The sequence below is a fragment of the Sitodiplosis mosellana genome, unplaced genomic scaffold (genome assembly GCF_009176505.1).
Source record: "Sitodiplosis mosellana isolate CC-2019 unplaced genomic scaffold, AAFC_SMos_1.0 Smas_scaffold_6226, whole genome shotgun sequence".
NCBI lineage: Eukaryota > Metazoa > Arthropoda > Insecta > Diptera > Cecidomyiidae > Sitodiplosis > Sitodiplosis mosellana.
In genome coordinates this window covers 13,486,084-13,505,824 of record NW_022601467.1, presented here as the reverse complement: position 1 = coordinate 13,505,824, position 19,741 = coordinate 13,486,084, and the positions used below count along the sequence as shown (strand labels likewise).

Below are 19,741 nucleotides of genomic sequence, written 5' to 3'. Positions count from 1 at the left end.
CTCTGTTACACACATTTTATATCGTATTATAGCATTATTCGAATAGATGTGAGTAGATTGAAGCCGTCCGCTGCTGTTCATACCCAATTGAAATGAAATGATTATTCGATATTTGGGTGACTTGGTTGTTTTTTTTTATATTCCTTTTCTTTCATTCTTTCTTGCTTTTTCTCTTCTACGTCTATTCTGTGTGTGTGTTGTGTTGATTCTCTGCTGTTTCGATCGCTATAGCTGTTTGCTGCCGTTCTGTTACCGTGGTTGTTCACATTGTGGCTGTTGTTGGTGCTATAAATGTTCTTGTAGTCGCCTTTTTGCTATTTATGTGTGTGATTCAATTCAAGTCAACGCCTGCGGGGATAATGGAATATTTGGCTTTACTAGGGTTTTCATCTATATGTATACATATAGATGTGCGTTGTGCTATTAATTAATATGAATTTCATATGTAAGCATAATAATATTTTGTCGGCAATCGACAACGACGACGACAACGATGATGACGGCAGCAGCGACAACTGTCGTCTTCGTCGTCGTCGTCGTCGTTGCTGTCGTTTGCTGCGTCTCGTCAATCGCACGCGCACAGTAATTTCATTCCGAATCGATTCGCTCAAATTGCACTTACAAATAAATTATTATATCGAAATATGTTCAGCCTTATTCTATTCACTGTAACCAGTGAGCTATCACTCACTCTTTGCCACTTAATCATCCTTTCCCCCTCCTCTCGTCTGCTCCTCTGTCTCTTCCTCTCTTTCATCGTCATAATCGACTAGATCCTATTTAATAAATTTTTGTTATCCTTCGAAAGCTTGGTGAAAATTGCACAACAACAGCAATTATCATTCATCACATTGGCTGTCGACCATGTGACAATTCATGATTTTGCTCGGCGCAACTGACTAATGTTACTGGCTACAATCGTTTCTCTTGAGCGCGGGTCCGCTCTGTCTCTCCGTCTCTTATCTCTTCGTTACTTTTAACTAAAATAATGGTAAGGAGTCAGTTTCAAGTACCGTGGAGAATTCCAACATTCCATGCTAACTGAACTTGGATTATCAGTTGCAAAGCACTTTCAAAACTGTGATCTTCATTCATCATTAACCGACCATTCGTTGCGAGTTGAAATCGTACTTCGTTATGGAATAAGTTGAGAGCGAGCGAGAGCGAGAGAGAAAGAGAGGAACTGAGAAAAAAGACCCAACAAATGGCAAAGAAACGTTGAAAAATGTCATTGGATGGACCTTGTCAATAAGAAAGAGAGAAGCTGATGTTGCGAAGTAACAACGTGACGTCAATTACAGATGTCAATCAGTGCGAGAATACAATCAGGCAGATTCAACCCAGCCGAGACACTCGAGAGGGGAAAACAATGATCCAGGTCAAGCACCGAAGTGTCTGTGTTGTTTTCATCATAATAATTTCATGCAAACCAATATGCTCATTTGGACAGACTCAACTGAATTTTGAAGGATCGCCAAATGTAGGACAACAGCAGATTTCCATGAGATTTGCAACACACACACATGCAGATGTGGAGGTACAAATTGGTCGACTGGCGCCATCTATTATTACCGATTTCGGGGATATGATTTTGTGGATTAAAACCCAAAAATATTCCCAAAAATTCGATTAAAAATACAAAGCAGTTGGCAAGTGAATTGAGAATGTCGATATTAGTACGTTTCATAAATGATCAAACTGAACTGATTTCAGGTGCTCGATTTGGTGTCAATACACATTTGAAACACGAACACCGCCAACGAATTGTGTCATTGAAAAGCGGCAATGTTTCAGATGTTCCTTGCATTCGCAAACACAAAATCAATAGGTGTAATATGTTTTGGTGGAACAATATTTACACAGAGGTGCTTCAGATCATATAAATTTTGTTCAATGTTATTGTCTGAATTTATGTGCTGAAGTATTAGCGTCGATAATAGTTTACATTGAATTTTCTGCAAATCAGTCCGATTCGATCGATAATAATCGAAAAAATCGTTCTTTTCTGCTATCTATTTGTTGTCGTTGCCGTCGTCTTCATCGTCTGTGAGTCACCCGAACGAATGCAGCGGTTAAAATATCACACTCTTTAAATCCAATTCTCGACCAATTGGAAACGAGTCAAACGGATTTTTTCGTTTTGTTTTATTGGCCATGTTTTGACGATCCACCCTATTGCTTGATCGTCACACGTATTCATATATCTATGGATACATGCAGTGACGACGGTAAGCAAACTGTAACGCCGCTCTGATGTTATTACTGCTGTTCGCTGTTGCTTTGCGAATGTTTATATCTGTGTGTTGTTGTTTTCGGTTTTCAGCTTATTACTAAATGGCTTGAATGTGTTTCACTCTTTGAATCGTTATCGTTGCTTTTTGCTCGCACTTTTCGTTTTGTTCGAGTGACGTTCGTATGATTAACAATATATGTGCATGTATATCGTACGTACGCTGCCTGCCTGCCTGCCTGCCTGCCTGCCTGCCTGCCTGCCTGCCTGCCTGCCTTGCCTGCCTGCTGCTGCTGCTGCTTATATATCGAGAGTATCTTATGTCTATTGCTTGCGACTGTTGATGTGCGCACACGCTTTCCACCAAACATTTTTCTTGCGTACGAGAGTGTAAGAGTGCGACTAACAGCAACACCATCGTCGTATCCATTCCATATATATTCACACGGCTTCTGTTATGTGTGTGTATGTGTGTGTGTATGCGTGCGTATATGATTTCGAAAATGTAAGTACGGCATGTATCTGCTGCTGTGATATAGTGTTTCCTCTTAAGATATATACAATAACGTCAAACGTTCGGCTAGGGTAAATGCTGCTACACGAGGCCTGCATAATAAGAAAACACACATCGAATTTAGTTCAGACGTAAAAAGAATGGAAACATTTATTTGGAAAACAAACAAATTCGATGAAAATTAAATGATATTCAGTTGATATTATTGTTGTTGTTTGCATTTTGGATGGTTAAATTTGTTATGAATTCGGATCCCAAAAGAGTTTGATTGGTTGAATTGCAAATTTTCGATGTAACTCGGTACTTTTTCCATTTCACATGATGGAACATTGTTTTCGAATGGTATGCATTTACTATGGATTCGAACAGATTTTCTGTGCCATTTGTTTGTGTGTATCTCGAAGCGATGCACATCGCACTTCGCACCTCGTACTCGATCGGCGCTCCAGAGAGAGAGGGAGAGAGAGAGAGAGAGAGAGAGCGCGCGCTTAGCGTATTCAAACCGAACCGAACCGAACGGACGGACCGAGCGACGTTCAAGCGTCAAATGTTTCACACAGAGTGCGAGCGGTTGAATACATATTTTTCCCTCGTACATAGTTTGCCTTACATATTGTCGATACACAAATATTTAAACCGACATAATGCGACAACAGGCCGATTTCCGACGAACTCGAAACGTACTATGCGATACGAGGTATGTGTTGCTGCTGCTGCTTTTGTTGCCATTGGTGTTGTTGTTGGTTGCTGCCGTCTCCGCTGCTACTGCTGTTAGTGTTTTGTATACACCGTTGGTTTTGCTTGCTTGCTGCTCTCTTCTGTGTGCCTCTTTTTTGATAATTTGAACATTTTATTTCTGCTCTACACCTCGTAGTTTCAGTTCATTTTTGACATCGAACAGATAAACGTTTTCGATATTGTGGGTGCCCGTTGTCGAACAATTTGTTATTTTATACACATTTTTCTGCTGTCATATCGTGTATGCTGACTGGACGTATATGGTGTGTGTATTTGCGATATAATTTTTGTGAACTGACATTGTAACATTGTGGTGAATTATTTAATTTTTGAACAATTTTTTTTTCTACTTCAAACAATTATATATTTTTTTCTTCGTTTCGAGTTGTTTCAAACAAATTTTTTGACGTTAATGTGTTTTGGTCGATTTTTAAATTGTTTTCCGCCAATCGATTGATTACAATACATACGAATCACTTATCACATTTTTTTTCCCTGTATTTCTCTCCCGTACTCGCAATCAAAACAGAGAATATGAAAATTTGAAGAGAGAAAAAAAAACGGTGAAATTATTTCAGAACAATGTACATTAGATACAGTCTAATAAAACGACAAACAAATATTTGCATTCAGACGATTTTGGTGTGTTCAAATCAATGTTTTCGCTTCAATGTTTGAATTTGGAAGATTTATACCACACAAACATACGGTAGAGAAGTGACGGTTGAGTAGTTAATTGAAAATTAGAGAAGCAAAACGAAGAACGAGAGAGAAGAAGAAAAAAATACAGCAAGGAAAACAAAGTACATGCGAAACAAATGATTTTACAAGGGATGAATAACATGTGAGAGTGAAGTATAAACGAGTTGTTCCTGGTGATAATTTACAAAAAACATAAAAAAAAACACATCAACGAACGTAGAAAAATTTAATTCAAGAGATAGAAAGAAAGAAGAAACAAGAAGTTTTGTATAATAAAATTCAATCGTTCATCAATAGATTCTGAATAATAAAATACGAAGACAAGTAAAAAACATATGAGCAGAAAACAGTTTAGTCTATCCGCTTGGTAACTTTTTATGAATGAGGAAAAAAATAAGAGTTAATTAATAACATGAAAAAATGAAAACAAAAAGAAACACACACACACACATATATAACTTATGAACTATGAAGAACTTTCGCAAAGCGCGCTATTTGTGAACGAAACATATATAAATTTGTTCGGTGTTGAAAGAAAAACAGAGTGAGAACAAGAGAAAACGAGAAAGAAAGAAAGAAAAAAACATAAAAAATTACCCGCTGCTTATTGTGTTTGTTTTGTAAACGAAATATTTTTTATACGAACAACAATTGTCAATACTGATATATCTTGCGAAGGAACTATCTACCAGACACAGACAAAAGGCAAATCTTTATTGCAAATAATAACTTCAATCAGTTGGTGACACTTTTTTGCGGCTTTTAACGGATAATCTAACAATGTGTTTTGGTAAGTGTCAATTTTTACTATGCAAAAATCCAAATGTCTATTATATGCAAGGAACAATTTCGTTTTTTGAAAATTCCGAAAAGTGTCACGATGCGAAAAACAAAGGACAAATAAATCGGTAAATTCACGTGGAATGAGCTGTCATCATAGCATTTGTTTATGTGTTTTTACGATTTATGCAATTGATTGTGTTAAGAAAATACGCAAATGTGCTGAATTTCTCGTCAATTTTGCTGGAAAAATCTCGCATGAGCGAGAGGAGAGAAAAAATAAAACCGTACACTCGATCCTTCGAGTAATCGTCGTCAATTTGATTATTTGTATTGCTCCGAATACATGTACATATGGCTTTCACTAAACGCCCAAACGTTCCATGCTGATTTTCTCGATTCTCATTCTCTCCATTCACATTTTCCATTATTCCTTTCTCACTCTCAATCGCTGTCACATTCGTACTATCTAGAGATAGATCTCGCTCGCTCTCTTTCACACTTTGTGACAATATCTTTGCGATATGTACGGGGGACCATTCGCTCTAGCATACGATTTCGATATCTAACAGTTACAGGAGTAAGGAGAGCAGTACACGACATATATTGCAATGACAAAAATACCAACAACAACAACAACAGCAACAATACAACACACGACCATAACAAGAGCATCGTAGTAGTAGCAGTAGTAGCAACAGCAGTAACAACAGTAGGAACGGCGGTATGAGCGCCAGCATAGACCGAAATATGCACAAAATTCATGTATCTCCTCTCCATTCTTACCATTTCAATTGATGGGAGAGAAGCAGTCAAAGCGCGTAAATAAATATACAAACAGTGAGTAAATTGACTAATGGAAACTAAAAAGAGCCAGAAGTAGTGGCAACATAGCAATGAGCCATGCTACACCATACCATACCATGCCATACCATTTGACAATACGAAAGCAATACATTCGGAACAAATAAATTTGACCTCTCTTTACAAAGATACCATATCGTCGATACTTACTCTGTTACATGGCACTCGTGTACTCTTTAGTACATGTGTGACTTTTTTGTTGTTGCCATTGCTGTTGCTGTTGCTGTTGCTGCTGCTGCTGCTGCTGCTGTTGTATACTAAATCGAGACTGTTCGCCTTTTTAATTTTAGTGTGTTTGTACTGATATATGCGTGTCTATACCTTTAATGCTCCTGATCATGCGGCTCTATTATTTATACATGTATTGGTGTTTTATCCTCGCCATGGATCCACTTAGTGTTGAAACTACATATAGTTTGCATACCCATAATGTACACACATAAATCTAAGGCAGTGCGGTTGAAAGAGGCAATATTAGGAATTCGTTGCTGTTGCTTTTTATACAATCATTTTTTTTTCTTCTTTCTTTCTCTCTCTACGTTACTCAAAATCGGTTGTGTGTATGTATGTATGAAGAGAGTGGCGAAAGGAAGAAGTAGAAAAAAAACGACGAGCGGACCTATACTTCTATTTCGAAAAGGGGTGAACATTTTTAATACAGTGGTATTGGTTCCATTATGTATTTATGTGTGCAAAACTCTTTTTTTTCAACGTTTCGTCGGTCTGATAAAGAAAAATGAAGAGTGGAAAAAACCCGAGTGCGATGGGAGCGAGGAAAAGAGAGACGGCGCGCGACAGAGCGATAAAGAGAGAGAGAGTGAATAAGGACCCGAGAAAAAATCCCTGCACTTCGACAAGCCGCTAACACACGTAGACCGTGCGTACGATTTTTGTTCGTATGTATATGGAAAACAACAAATGCCGTGTGAAACATGGGCTTATTCATTTTTTTCATCCTTTTGTTAGCAAAGAAAAAAAAGCGAGTCGAAAATAAACCGAAAAAATATATATATAATTCACGTACAAAGAGAGATGAAGAGTGTGTAACGAAGACTCTTTTGGGTACATGCAACAATGAGAAAAATACGAAACCAGCAAATTATTGTGTTGGTTATTTTGTTGTTGCTGTTGTTGTTTTCGTCGTCTCGTCGTCGTTGTCGTCGTCGTATCTTCGCGTCAAATGCAAGAGAAAGAGAAGAACCCAATCAGAGTGAATAAAATGGCAAAAGCAGCAACCTTCCATCTTTTCGCCAACCACTTTTCCATTCTTGTCGTGGCGAGAGAATCTCCTTCATACGCATCACTTTTTTTGTTTTGTACATATATACAGCACAGAAATATCTTTGATTCGGCTCCTTTTGCACATTACTCCTGCACCGAATTCGTTCAGCCATTCAACTCCTCTTATCGCGATTTCTTTCCCATTCATTCAGTGAACAAGAAGCGATCCGAATTATTTCTTAGTCGACTTTTGTCCCACCGAGAACAATTACTGTATACATCTTGACCTTCGGTTGACGAAATATACATTTTCAACCAAAAGAAGAAGAAGAAGAAGCCAAAAAAATGTAGCTGAGTTTCGTTTGAGTTTTTTTCTCTCTCTCATTCTTATCCTCTTCCTTTCAATGGAATAGCACGTGGACTGTCATTGATCCCGAACTGCTGAATTTGTCATACTCTTTCCATTCTTGTCGTTGTTGTTGATTTTGGGTTCGACTCTTGAATTGGACCCAAAAAATGTTCGGAATGGCATATAATTTAACAAAAGGTAACGTTAAAAAAAGGAATTCATCAAATATTTCGGATGATGATAATTATGATAATTTCATGGTTAGAATGAGGCATGACAAAAGGAATCTCTTAAAGTGAGGCATCATCATTTTTTTCTAAAACTTTTTCTTCTTGTATCCGTTTCCGCGAACACTTCTCGATTCATAGCCGATTCTCAATGGGTAATACCTGGCGATACCTGGAAGTGTTGTTGTCCGAGTTCGTTTTTCATTCGGTATTTAATACGTAAATCCGATGGATTGAATGTTGATATAAACACCAAAACACACACAGAGGAAACGCATGCAAGGATGTTTTGCTTTTAAATATGCCGCCTCGCACAATTATAATTCCATCCGAATGCATTGCACCGTGGCATCCCCACAGCTACTCTAAGCCTCAACAGCAACAATAATGCGTCACATTTCAAAAAATTTGTTATTAAAAATTGAGTGGAAAAACAAATGAAAGAAAATAAAAGAGAGGACAGAACGACGTACAGATGAAGGAACGAAAAAAACAACAACAAAAAACACACACACACACCAGCCAGCCAGCCATAGTCACAATGTGCACAGGCAGAACAACTGCTTTTCTTTTGCTCGCAATATGTTGTTGCGACGTGTGCTGTTTGGTCTTTGGTTTGATATGTATGCTGTTGTTGGTGTTTTTTGTGCGTTTTTTTTATCCGTTGAAAACATCGCGCTGAACTGCATCATTCAGTCATTGTGCGCGGCGCGTTCGTTTTAAACCACTGGATTGAAGATATGCCAGCAATTTATGTGTATAGTCGCGATACATTTGGATATCATACAATACACAACACACACTGTACAGTGTACACACAGTCAAACATTGCATTGTATTTTCGGAGCGAACAAAGTTAATAATGAATATGAAGAAGAAAAAAAAATACAGCACACAATCATTGATTGAAGGCAATATCATATTTTTGCAATGAAAACAGAGAAAAATATGCCAATCGGAGAGTATAAAACAGTTGAATCTGTTGAAGAAAAAAAAAGAGAGAGAGAAAGATTGGGAGTGAGATAGAAAGAGAGAGGAAGAGAAAAAAAGGGCCTACAATTCGAGCACCACATGAACACAACCGAACAGAAACTAACAAGAGAGAGAAAAAAACACAGTACGCAAAAGCAATAACAGCAATAGCGAACCAAACACATCGAGCACAGCTTCACATTAAACGCTGAACGATAAATTAAAACTGCATTTTATTGAATATATGCGATGTTTTGAATATTATTTAAATGTGTAAAACATCGAGTGGCATTTTCCATTGATTGGATTTTCACATTGGATGGCGCTCTCGATTGGCATGCTCAACGATCGCTATCTCGCGATGTGATTCCACTAAAAAACCAATAACAGCAGCACCAATAACAACAACGAAAAACCAAAATAAAAAATATTACAGCAAAATATTATCGTATTATCGGCTATGAGTGTAGTTGAACATTTTTCAAAATGACATTAAAAAAAGGCACCTTTTTTATGATACCGTATATTTTTCCGCCGCCGTTGTCGTCGCCGCCACCACCACCACCGCCGCTGTTCCAGCCATCAATATACACCACAGGCCATAAGTTTGGATACCCCTATGAATGAATTTGGCCCAAAATTTTTAAATTTCAAACCGCTTGTCCAATTTCAACATGCTATACGTCGTTGGAAAGGTCTCGGAGAGTACGTATCATTTTTGGTATTAAACATCAAAATCGGCCAGCTTTTGGCCAAGATATGGCTGATTGAAGATTTCGGCCAAAAATTACAAACGGCCATATCGTGGCCAATCGCCGGCCGATTTTGATGTTTAATACCAAAAATCACATCTACTTTTCAAGACCTTTCCAATGGCGTATGTAACTTTTTAATCCGATGGCCCGTTTAAGACTTCGATTTTGGCTCCCACAGCTCAAAGGCCAAAAGATGGCCATAGGCCGGCCAAATGTTATCTTCCAAAACTTCCATTCGGTCAGAATTTCGATATATTTTCATATCCAATACTAAATTTCAAGTGAAAATGTTCAAAAAACGTAGAAACAAACGTTTCATAGGGGTATCCAAACTTATGGCCTGTGGTGTATAAAACATTGTCGTGTATTTGTTAACGGAAAAAACGGTGCCTATCTCTCCATTGCATGTCACGCGCAGCTGTATGTATATATATATGTGTGTGTGTGTGTGTGTTCGATCGTTCGCTCCGTGGCTCTGTATACTTTGTGATTACTATTGAAGTAGTGCTTGATGTTATTGAAAAGAAAGAACTTGATTTGCGTTTATTGTGCGACTAAGTAACATTTCTACGATTTTATATTTCATTTTATTTTTACCTCATATAGTTCCTCGGTCCATTGCCGTACAATATCAGTGCGGCGTTGTAGAATACAATCCCAATTGTAAATTTTGCAGTGGAAAGGAGTTAGTGCTGCCGATGCCGTTGCTGCTGTTGTTGCCGTAAAAAAAAGCAACAACAACAAACAAATGATTTACTAAACAGAAACAGGAGAAGAGGCAGAAAAAAACGGCAGCAACAGCAGCCAATTCCATGATAATAACAATAATAATGCCAAATGATTCAAACTATGCACACATCGAGCATTATATTTCGTATTGGGCCGCGTGCAATACCGTGTTGTCGTTTTCATGGTATTCGTCAATCTTGTACGAATCGAAATGAATTTTATGAATATGAAAGCCTACAGGCCATCAACGACAGCGCACACATTTTCACTCGTACTCCGTGTATATAGGTTTATAATTTTATGCATTCAGTCAGTATGCATTGCGACCGCGAATCAAACGTAATTATTATGACAATGATTTTTTTTTTTGCACTACCACTCACACACACATTCACATGGAGTAGCTCTGGCTTCGTGAGCGTGTATGCGTTTAAACAATTTTGCATCGTTCTTATTTTACATCAAGCTATAAATGCTGAATTGCCGAAGGTCTATATATTCAATAGTGAATTTTTCAAACTCTCGAATACTGTCCGAAAAAAAAGCCCCAATGGATGCATTTAGTTTTATTGCTATGCATATTTGTATTACTATTTGCCATTGCTATTGGCATAGGCAGGAAAAAAAAGAAGCATTGGCTGTGCGGAGAGTGGCCGAGTGCGATTGACGATGTGTTTAAGGACGGAAAATCAACGCGTCTAAAAATACAAAAGCCTGTTTATTCAAACAGTCGTACCCCGTATGTATGACAGGGGACTAGCGTCTAGTTTCGTTTTTGGAAAACCATCACCCATCACATATTCTTATTCATAGTATACTATAGCACATATCAACAATATCATGCACGTATTATAAATGAAAATATGCATATATACCATATATAAATAAAAATATATTATTTCGTGTGTTATATTAATATGAATGCATAATTATAACGACTTTATAATAATTTATAATTATGTAGTTGCTTCCTCACAAATTCGCTCAGCCGAGTTCATTTGATGCAATTTTGATTTGCTTGCGCTAGTTCGTTCATTCACTCGCTTGTTCTCACACACACATCCGATACTGAGCAGCAGCGGCAGCAGCAGCAACGAATAGCGATCAAACGAACTGAATAAGCGGTCATTTAAAAAAAATACTCAAATTAAAAACGATATGTGCCAATGTTTAAATGTGCATCGGCTGAGTGAATGTGAGTGCGTGTATGCGTGTGTCTAGGGCTAGCGCTCCCGTTCGAAGTTCGCGCGAGACAGCACTCACCGAACGAGGTGCAAACAAAGCGTACGCTTCGGAAAATGTGTATCATATTTTTAATGATAAAATGATACAGGATGATAACGTGTCTAGCAGAGCGACATGTTTGCACCGAATCCACGACTATACAGATATATATATCGTATGCTGTTGCTTTGGTGGGTTTTGGGTTCATTCGCCCGTATTTCGTGCATCATGTTCTGAGGCAGAGATAGAGGTTAACCTATCAGTATTGGGAATTTATTTTGCGTGAGCTCAACACCAACCAATTTTATTGATATAATTTGTTGCGTTTTGCTTTTGTTTCGCTTCCATCCTTTTATCACATTTCTCTCGCGCTCCCTCTCACTCTCTCTCTCTCCTGTGCTGTGCCCGAGCACCCGAATATAACCATTATTATCATGGCTAATAAAATATAGTACGGTCATACATTGACTCCAGCATTAGGCGAAGCGACAGCTCGAGTACGAGTACATGCCGACATATTGAAAGCCCATATATTATTTATTAGCGAATACCAAATTCGAACATTTTAGTCTATTGAAGATAATGGTGTGCTGAGCCACGAGCTGAGCTGCGCTGTGCTGTTGCGCCCCGCAAACATGCACAATTTTTGAGTAGCAGCTATAAATCTGCTCAACGCTTTTGAATTATATCAGCCAAACAAAAACCAACCGGTTTATTATTGTAAATGTGCATTCGATGTGTCGCACAAAATATCATCGAAAATGAAATAGACATAGAGACAGAGACAAACGCAGAGAGAGAGAGAGGGAGAGTGAGAGTGAGAGAGAAAGAGAGATATAGATATGCACGCAAACTGCAGCAAAAACAAGCAAATAGGAACAATAACAAAGCAAACCACAACTATTTTTGTAATCGTTCTGCATTCGATTATGATAATGATTATAGAAATTCATAGCGTCGACAATAGCCCAAAGTATACATTTGGTGCGGTCGATGTGTGTTGTGTGTGTGAGTGTGTTTGTACCTTGGGCCTGAGTGAGTGTATATGGCGACATACAACGTACGAAAATAACACCGAATCGCGTTCGTTCTGCACTCTTGCAAATGTCTGTTGAGGTTTATTTATTTCCAATATATCGTTTGCACCTGTATGCAGTTGCACCGTGAAATTCTCTCTCGATCGAGGCTTTGCCATTTGTTTCTGTTTTTGGCCCATTAAATTGCACTTTGGATTGGCTTGTTGTTTTTGTTTTTCGGGCAACGGCATAAACAGCACACATGATCTAAATATTATTATTTGTTAAAACAAAAAGAAGAAGCAACAATAGCAGCAGTAGAAAAAAATGACAATATAAAAAATGAGACGAAATGACCGCGAACATAATAACTCATTGTTTATGTTTGCATCTGAGCCCAAATATGTCACGTCTACTGCTAGACACCCAATTGAACATCGCAATAGTTGCAAAGTAATTTTCTATTCTATTTCATTTTACGGTTTTGGTCGGTTGAAATTGAATTGAATCAATTACAAAAAAAAAACACATTTATAGTTATTGTTATTTTATTGAATACGATGCGCTTAGAATTGTGTATTTGAGAGTTTTTAGAGGGATATACATATCAATTCAATGAACTTTTCGCTAAAAATTAGATTTTAAAATGGCAAAACAATGGATTCACATCATGGACAGCCGATTCGATTGCACGATTTTTTTTTCTTTTACACGAGCACGATTCTGATTTATTTTTTCGATTCTTATTGCCACCCAAAATATCGCATTTAAATTTATAATACTTGCTAATGAGACGGCGATTCTTCTGTGAGAAAAGAAAAGTAAGAGAGAAAAATTGAAGAACGATTGACTTTACTCTCCTCTGAATACGTTAGCTTTTGCTTTAATCCAGAGCCTCAAGAATTCGAATTCGGTATGAATTAGCAAAACGTTCTTCGGATCAAATTGAACCAAATTTGTCTGTCGATTTTTGTAGCAATTGTAAAAAATGTCAGCCGAAAAAAAAGTATAAGAATAAATTGTGCTGTTTTTTTGTTGTTGCCTAAAATGAGTATCTAACTGGTTTCTATTTGATTTTCTAAGTTCTATCACATTTTGTGTATTTAGTTTACATCGTGCTAAGCGATTACTTGCTCGAATCAGTCTTCCATATTGTTGTTGTTATTGCCGTCGTTGTCGTCGTCGTCGTCATCGTCGTCGTCGTCGTCATCGTCGTCGTCGTCGCCGTTGTTGTTGTTGCTAAAATAATTTGTATGTGCTGCGAACGGGTACACGGATAAACCATTCGAAACGATCAAAATAAACATACATTATACAATGAATAAAGTGGCCATGTATTGCATTTTTGCTATGTTGTTATTTTTTTCACTCTTCTCTTTAGCCAATGATGCCAATCGTTCGATTCGCCATTGCTTCTTTCTATAAATCGAAATTTGAGAGCTGGGCCACAGCGCGCGCACGTCTCGCCTTCGTTGAGAGACAGAAAGGGTGAGAGAAAGATAGAGATAGAGAGAGGCCAAAGCTGGGGAAAAAATCTGAGCGCTTACTTAATTTAATTTTGTTTTTATTTCTTTGCATGGTAACACACAAATCCAATCGATTGTCGACACAAAATATCGCTTCATCTCTGCGAATTCAATTTAATGTGTACGAATTCAGAAGTCAGAAAATTATCAACGCGGTCTAAGGCGACAAAGGTTTTTTTTTTGGTTGTAGTTCTTATTGTTCTGGCAAAGTGAGGTACATCGAAATAATAAACCAAGTCACACATAAATCTAGACTATTAAACATTGATAAGTTTCAGTGAATTCAAGCAAAAGTTTGCATAACAATGCGATTTTGTAAGAAAAAAAAATTCATTCTCTTCAATTGAGCGCCGTTTCACTTACTCAATGGAATAGGTTTCAAACGTTCTTACGTATGCTCTTTCATCGATGATGATGACAATGTCGGCAATCGGAATTGATTTTTGGACATTTTGATTGACGAAATTGGGCTCTGGAATCAGCTATCGAATCATACATACCAGCATATGGAGAGTACAACGAAAAAAAATGAAGCAATTAGTATGATTTTTTTGTCTTTTTTTCCATTGTGCACGTGCCTCCAGTTGGTTTATTGGTCTGATTTCACTGTGAATGAGCAATCTTATTGTACAACCGAAAAAAAGAGACACAGAGAAAAACGCTCAAGTGGATACATTTGTTCAAGTCGTTCATGTCAGGTGTCCTTTGTCTGCTTTTCCTTTTTTTTTCTTTGCTCAATTTGTTTTTTTTCGGTTTTCTTCTTCTTTCTGTTACTGAATTGTTTTTTGTGTCTGTTCGTTTGAGTTTCTTTTTTATTTAAGTCTTGTGGTTCATCGATTTACCATCATCAGCATTCGACTGGGCACGTATTTATTATGCATATGCTCGCCTTTTCTTTTGATTTCTGCCCGTTGCCACACTCATTGAAATACGTTCGACGTTGCGAGTCGTTTGGATTTGGGCACATAATTCGTTCACTTTGGTCAATTTTCCGTTGTTTTTCGTCTGTTTCGTATCATCATCAGTCTTTCTTTGTATTTTTTTGAACCTTTTTTTATGGTTTAAATTTTTTTTTGTTCATTCGTTGACGATGCATATGTGTGTGTGTGTGTGTGCAGTTTTTTTTTTCATTCGACTCCTCTGTAGTATTCTGCTCTTTGCTGCTGTGTGTAATATTTATTGTGCTTTCCACCAAACCAATTTTTCAATAAATAATTAAATATGGACATATGTTATTTAAAAATTCTTCATTTGGTATATGAGCTGAGCATGTGTTCGCGGCCGTGTATGCTTGCATGTTCTGAATATTTTTGTTCTTGTGGTGTCCGTGACGATGGTGTGTCTTTGTGGGCTGTCTTGTTTACGCTGCTTTCTTGTGTCGCTATTGATGTACTGCTGCTGCCATCGACGACGACGACGCTGACGCTGTTGTTGTTGTTGATGATCGCATTTCATTGAAAATGGAACAAAATACGTAACAGTATCAAAATAATGCTGGAAATAAATGTTACAACAGCACAAATAAAGGGAGGCCATAGCACATTCGTTCAATGTGCTTTTCTAAATTTTTATATAATTCGTATAAGTTTTTCTCTAGCTCTCTCTCCCTCCCTCTCTCTCTCTCTGTCTGTGTGTGTGTTTTTCGCTTCACTTTTTGTTATTCATTCGTTCATATTTTTGAGGTTAAATTAAACGTTTTTTTTCCATGATTTCTTTGTTTGTGTATTTCTTTTTATTTTAATTTGTTCGTTGGCGTCGCCGCCGCCGTCACTGCTGCTGCTGCTGTTGCCTGCTGTATTATACAGCTCACATTGAATGGCAGTCTAAAATATATGACTTGGTGTCTATGTTCCACACAACAATAGTTCGACACGGTTTTTTTGTTGTCGTATTTAATGAAAAAAGTATACAATTCGTATGTCGTCGATGGCAACGATAAATGAAATACGTACGAAACGTTGAAAAATTTGGTTTTTGTGAAAAGGTTAATGCTTATATACATATACTTGACGGGATAGTTTTCGAACACTTAACGAATATACACATCTCCAGCGCACTCGCGTGATTTATCTAGTAGTCGACGCGACTTGAGTCGCGTAGTTTAGTGGTGTTGTTGTTGTTGTTGCCGTTCTTTTTTTTCTCTTTCCCTCGTTCCGTTTTAAGACTTTACCCGTCAACAGAGCAAACGGTGAGAAGAGAAAACAATTGTAATTAATAATATTGAACGGAATTGAGGCGACGGTGACCCCATCAGAGACACCGAATTTTTGTTCGGTCGATTGTCCGCCACCAATCTCTTAAATATTGATCACAAATCTGATTGTAAAGGTTATTAGGCGAGAGAATCACCGCCGTAAAACGTTGAATGTGACCGCCAATGAACCAATTCCCAAGTGACAACAGCCACAATTCAATTGACACACCAGCTACACCAACATTTACATGCACTTATAATAACAACGGTAAACTGTACATTTCGCGTAGCCCAATAAATATCATAATTTTGACAAACCTGCCAAAACAAATTTTGTTTCTGTAAAATACGGTTTTTTTTTCATGGAAATTTAATGAAAAACACATATTTTGCTCATAAAAATTTATCAAACAAATTACTTTAATTCGTTTATCGAATACACTAAACGCTTCCAGTATTATTTCAAATGACATGTGCACTGGCTCACAAGATGTGTGAAGAGCGAAGAACATCGATTAGGGCGATTATAAAAATGTGCATCTGCAAAAGGTGTTTCGACCATCGTTCCTGTTGTTGTTGTGGTCGCCGTCGTCATCATCGTCTCCGTCTTCGACTCTTCAAACGCACACGCTCACAATCAATTTAAAATTTACATCGTTTTCAATGATCGATGTTATGGCTACGGTTTTTAGTATATGCCCAGAACTGTTGCTGAGTTCATCGAAAACTTAAACGAAGAAAAAACACACGCACATACACACACACACGCACGCACGCACACAGAAACAAATTATGAGAGAAACGAAAGAAAGAAAAAACATTCTTTCACTGTGGCGGAGTTATGGCATCCTGTTCAAAATTGTAAAAGACAAAACAACTTGCCCTAGTTTTTTTTTGTCATCTTTTTTAACCATTGAAAATGTCAGTATCGATTCAGGGCTCATGCCTGAGAGGGAAAACAAAACGACGAACCGAAATAACAAGAGTTTCCGGTGCGATCAATCGGGAGTCAGGCAAAATGAAATAAGATGAAATTCAAGAAGAAAAAACCGACGTTCAATTCGAAGGTGTTTTGAAATAAGTCCCTCATCAATGGAAATATCGATGACAATAACGAATTTTGTGTATACGCTAAGAGATAAAGTTAGTTCGTATCATTTTTGTTGTTGTTGTTGTTCTTTGGTCGTATTCAGAATGAATATAACGAGGGTATCGATATTTAGCGATCTCACTGTTCTTTGATTCGTTCATAATTCATCGTTCGATATGGAAACAGGTCGACAATCAACGATGAAATATAAATCAACGCGACTGGAGGAGAGAATATACGACGACAAATATTCGAATTCCAAAAAAAGATCGACGTGTGGTTTTTTGTTTTTCTATTTCTTTCAATGAAGCACACGTAGCAAAAAACTTAGCCAAATCGTCTGCAACCGCCGCACAAAACTTTGAACTCTCTTCACAGTTCGACGACGGAATATCTCACCCAAAGGTGTGTGTTCGCGCGCACACACACACCTACCAACCTTTGCTGTTCGCTTTGCGTTTGTTCGTTCAAATGGGTATCACACCAGCCGTTTGTTTACAACCGCACATGTCTACACGACATCGCGGTTTCTTTTGATAACTTAAGCAGTGCTTTACTTTTGACATTACTGAACCGAACCGTCTTGTTCCGAATGCGAATTGTTAGACAGTTTTATATTCATCTGGAATGCATTGGCAAGGACAACAACAGTCATTGACAGACAGCCCGGACCCCTCCAATAATCTTGCTCTCGTTCTGTTTGCGTTTTTGTATCAGCGAGTGTATCGAATGTGAACACAGAGTGTTTTCTCCCAATTGGAGCGCAAATCAGATCCTTTCATTGATAACCTAAAACTGTTGCTATCCAACACAAAGATCGGGTAACATCGAACAACAACAACACCAGCAACGACACAATTTTTTTCTTTGCGATAAGGCAAAATGTATCGATTTCAGATGGTCGGTGATTCAATTCCAAAGAGAGCAACGACTGAATTTAATGAAAAATTCAACCGAAAAATGTACACGCTGTTTGCGCGTATAATTCGATATTTCTACTTTTGTTTCAATTTCCAATATTGACTAATAATTTTTTTTTTGTTCGCCGCCATCGTCGTCGTTATTTTTGTTGTTTTGTTTCGACGGTGTATTAGCATTGCCGTTGTATTTCATACCAAATACAAAATCATACTCATCATATTCAACGTCGTTTTGTCGAGGTTCTTTTGTTCTTTACATTATATGTATATATTCGTATTTTTTTTTTTGATTCTCTGTATTTCATTCTCTGTGTGTTCGCTCCCGTCATTTTCATCGGTGTATTGACTTATTTTGCTTTTTCGCTGCTTTTTGCTGCTGTTGCTGAAATTATCTTGTCGCACGTTCGGTGCTTCAAGTTCTGTCTCTGTCGCGCGCACATTTGTACACACCGATTTTGTGATGTGTGTATTCGTGCTGTCGCTGTCGTGACATCGTCAGCGTCACCGATAACCTTCAGACTTTTCATAATTAGACAAAGTCATTTACTGCATATCGTGTGCCATACCGTACGATATTCGTACTGGTTGACAATTTTTTTTCTACTTCTTTTTTCAGTTAAATTTTTATTTTATTTTTTCATATAAATGAATGAGAAGAAGTGGAATAAAAATCTTGTGTATACAAAACAAAACCGAGAAGCAGAGCGAAAAAAAACACCGCTCGCTACATCGGGTAGGCAATGAAGTGTGTGTCTGACGCCAAAATGCTAGACATATCTCGCTGGTGAGTGTATGATTTTTTCTGATCCTCATTACGAATGCAACGTGCTTTTTTTCGACAATTTATTGTTATTCCTGTCGAACGAGTCGATCCCTGAAGAACATCTACATTTACGGCTTAAAAAGTGCGACAATTATGGAATGCGACAGAGTCAACCAGAATGAAGAAAATAATGATGTGAGTGTGTAATACACGTCTCCGGTTCAAAATATCAATTCATTGTTGTTCAGCTTCATTCAGAGACAAAGCCTTACATGTCACGGCATATAAACCGAAAACTTTATGAATGACAACCGGACCACGATACCGAAAAGCTGTACGCCGAATTAAAAAGCCAGAAAATATCACAGACGCAGAGCGACAGAATGCTCAAAATATTTGAACAGTATGTCTGGTGTCGGTGGTGCGTGGTCCATACCGACTGATGTCATGTGATTGTCCTGTAATCGATCAGTTTTACCTTTCTACTCAATAGTAAAGCCGATAATTATTGAATGTGTGCTGTTTTCACATGTGTATATCGCCAATTACGGGCGATGTACAATGTACATTCAATCGAATTGATGAGAATGTGTGAAAGCACGCGCACGAGAGCATTTCGTTCGTTCCGTTCGTTCGCTTGTTTGTATGACGCTTCATGTCTAGAACACATTATATAATTCTCATTTTATCGTTCATGTTCTCGATCGTTTTGTATGATATTTGTCATAATTCGGTTATCTATTTCAAATGCATGATTGTTAAATCTTAACCTTTTTCATCATTTTCTTTTTCTATTTTCAAATTGTTCGCGTACGCTTCGATTCGTGCATTTATCAGCGATAAAAAAAAACAAGATTTACACCGTACAAACAAATGCGTCAGTTATATGCACCATGCTTTGACGCACACTCAACAAATCAAAACAAT

General features: G+C 37.7%; 1 protein-coding gene across 7 annotated transcripts in view; it reads left to right on the top strand.

Annotated features, from left to right (window-relative positions):
* Window positions 1-3,465: 3,465 nt before the first annotated feature.
* LOC129578042 (zinc finger MIZ domain-containing protein 1) overlaps window positions 3,466-19,741 on the top strand; it is a 41,877-nt gene continuing 25,601 nt past the window's right edge. Inside the window, exons 1-2 of one of the 7 annotated variants that reach the window (XM_055466097.1) lie at window positions 3,621-3,745; window positions 4,482-4,974. The gene's annotated coding sequence lies outside the window, so the exon portion shown is untranslated. Of the gene's footprint in view, window positions 4,975-18,578; window positions 18,836-19,741 lie in introns of those variants that run through there. The other 6 variants (XM_055466094.1, XM_055466095.1, XM_055466098.1 and 3 more) reach the window with 6 other exon arrangements.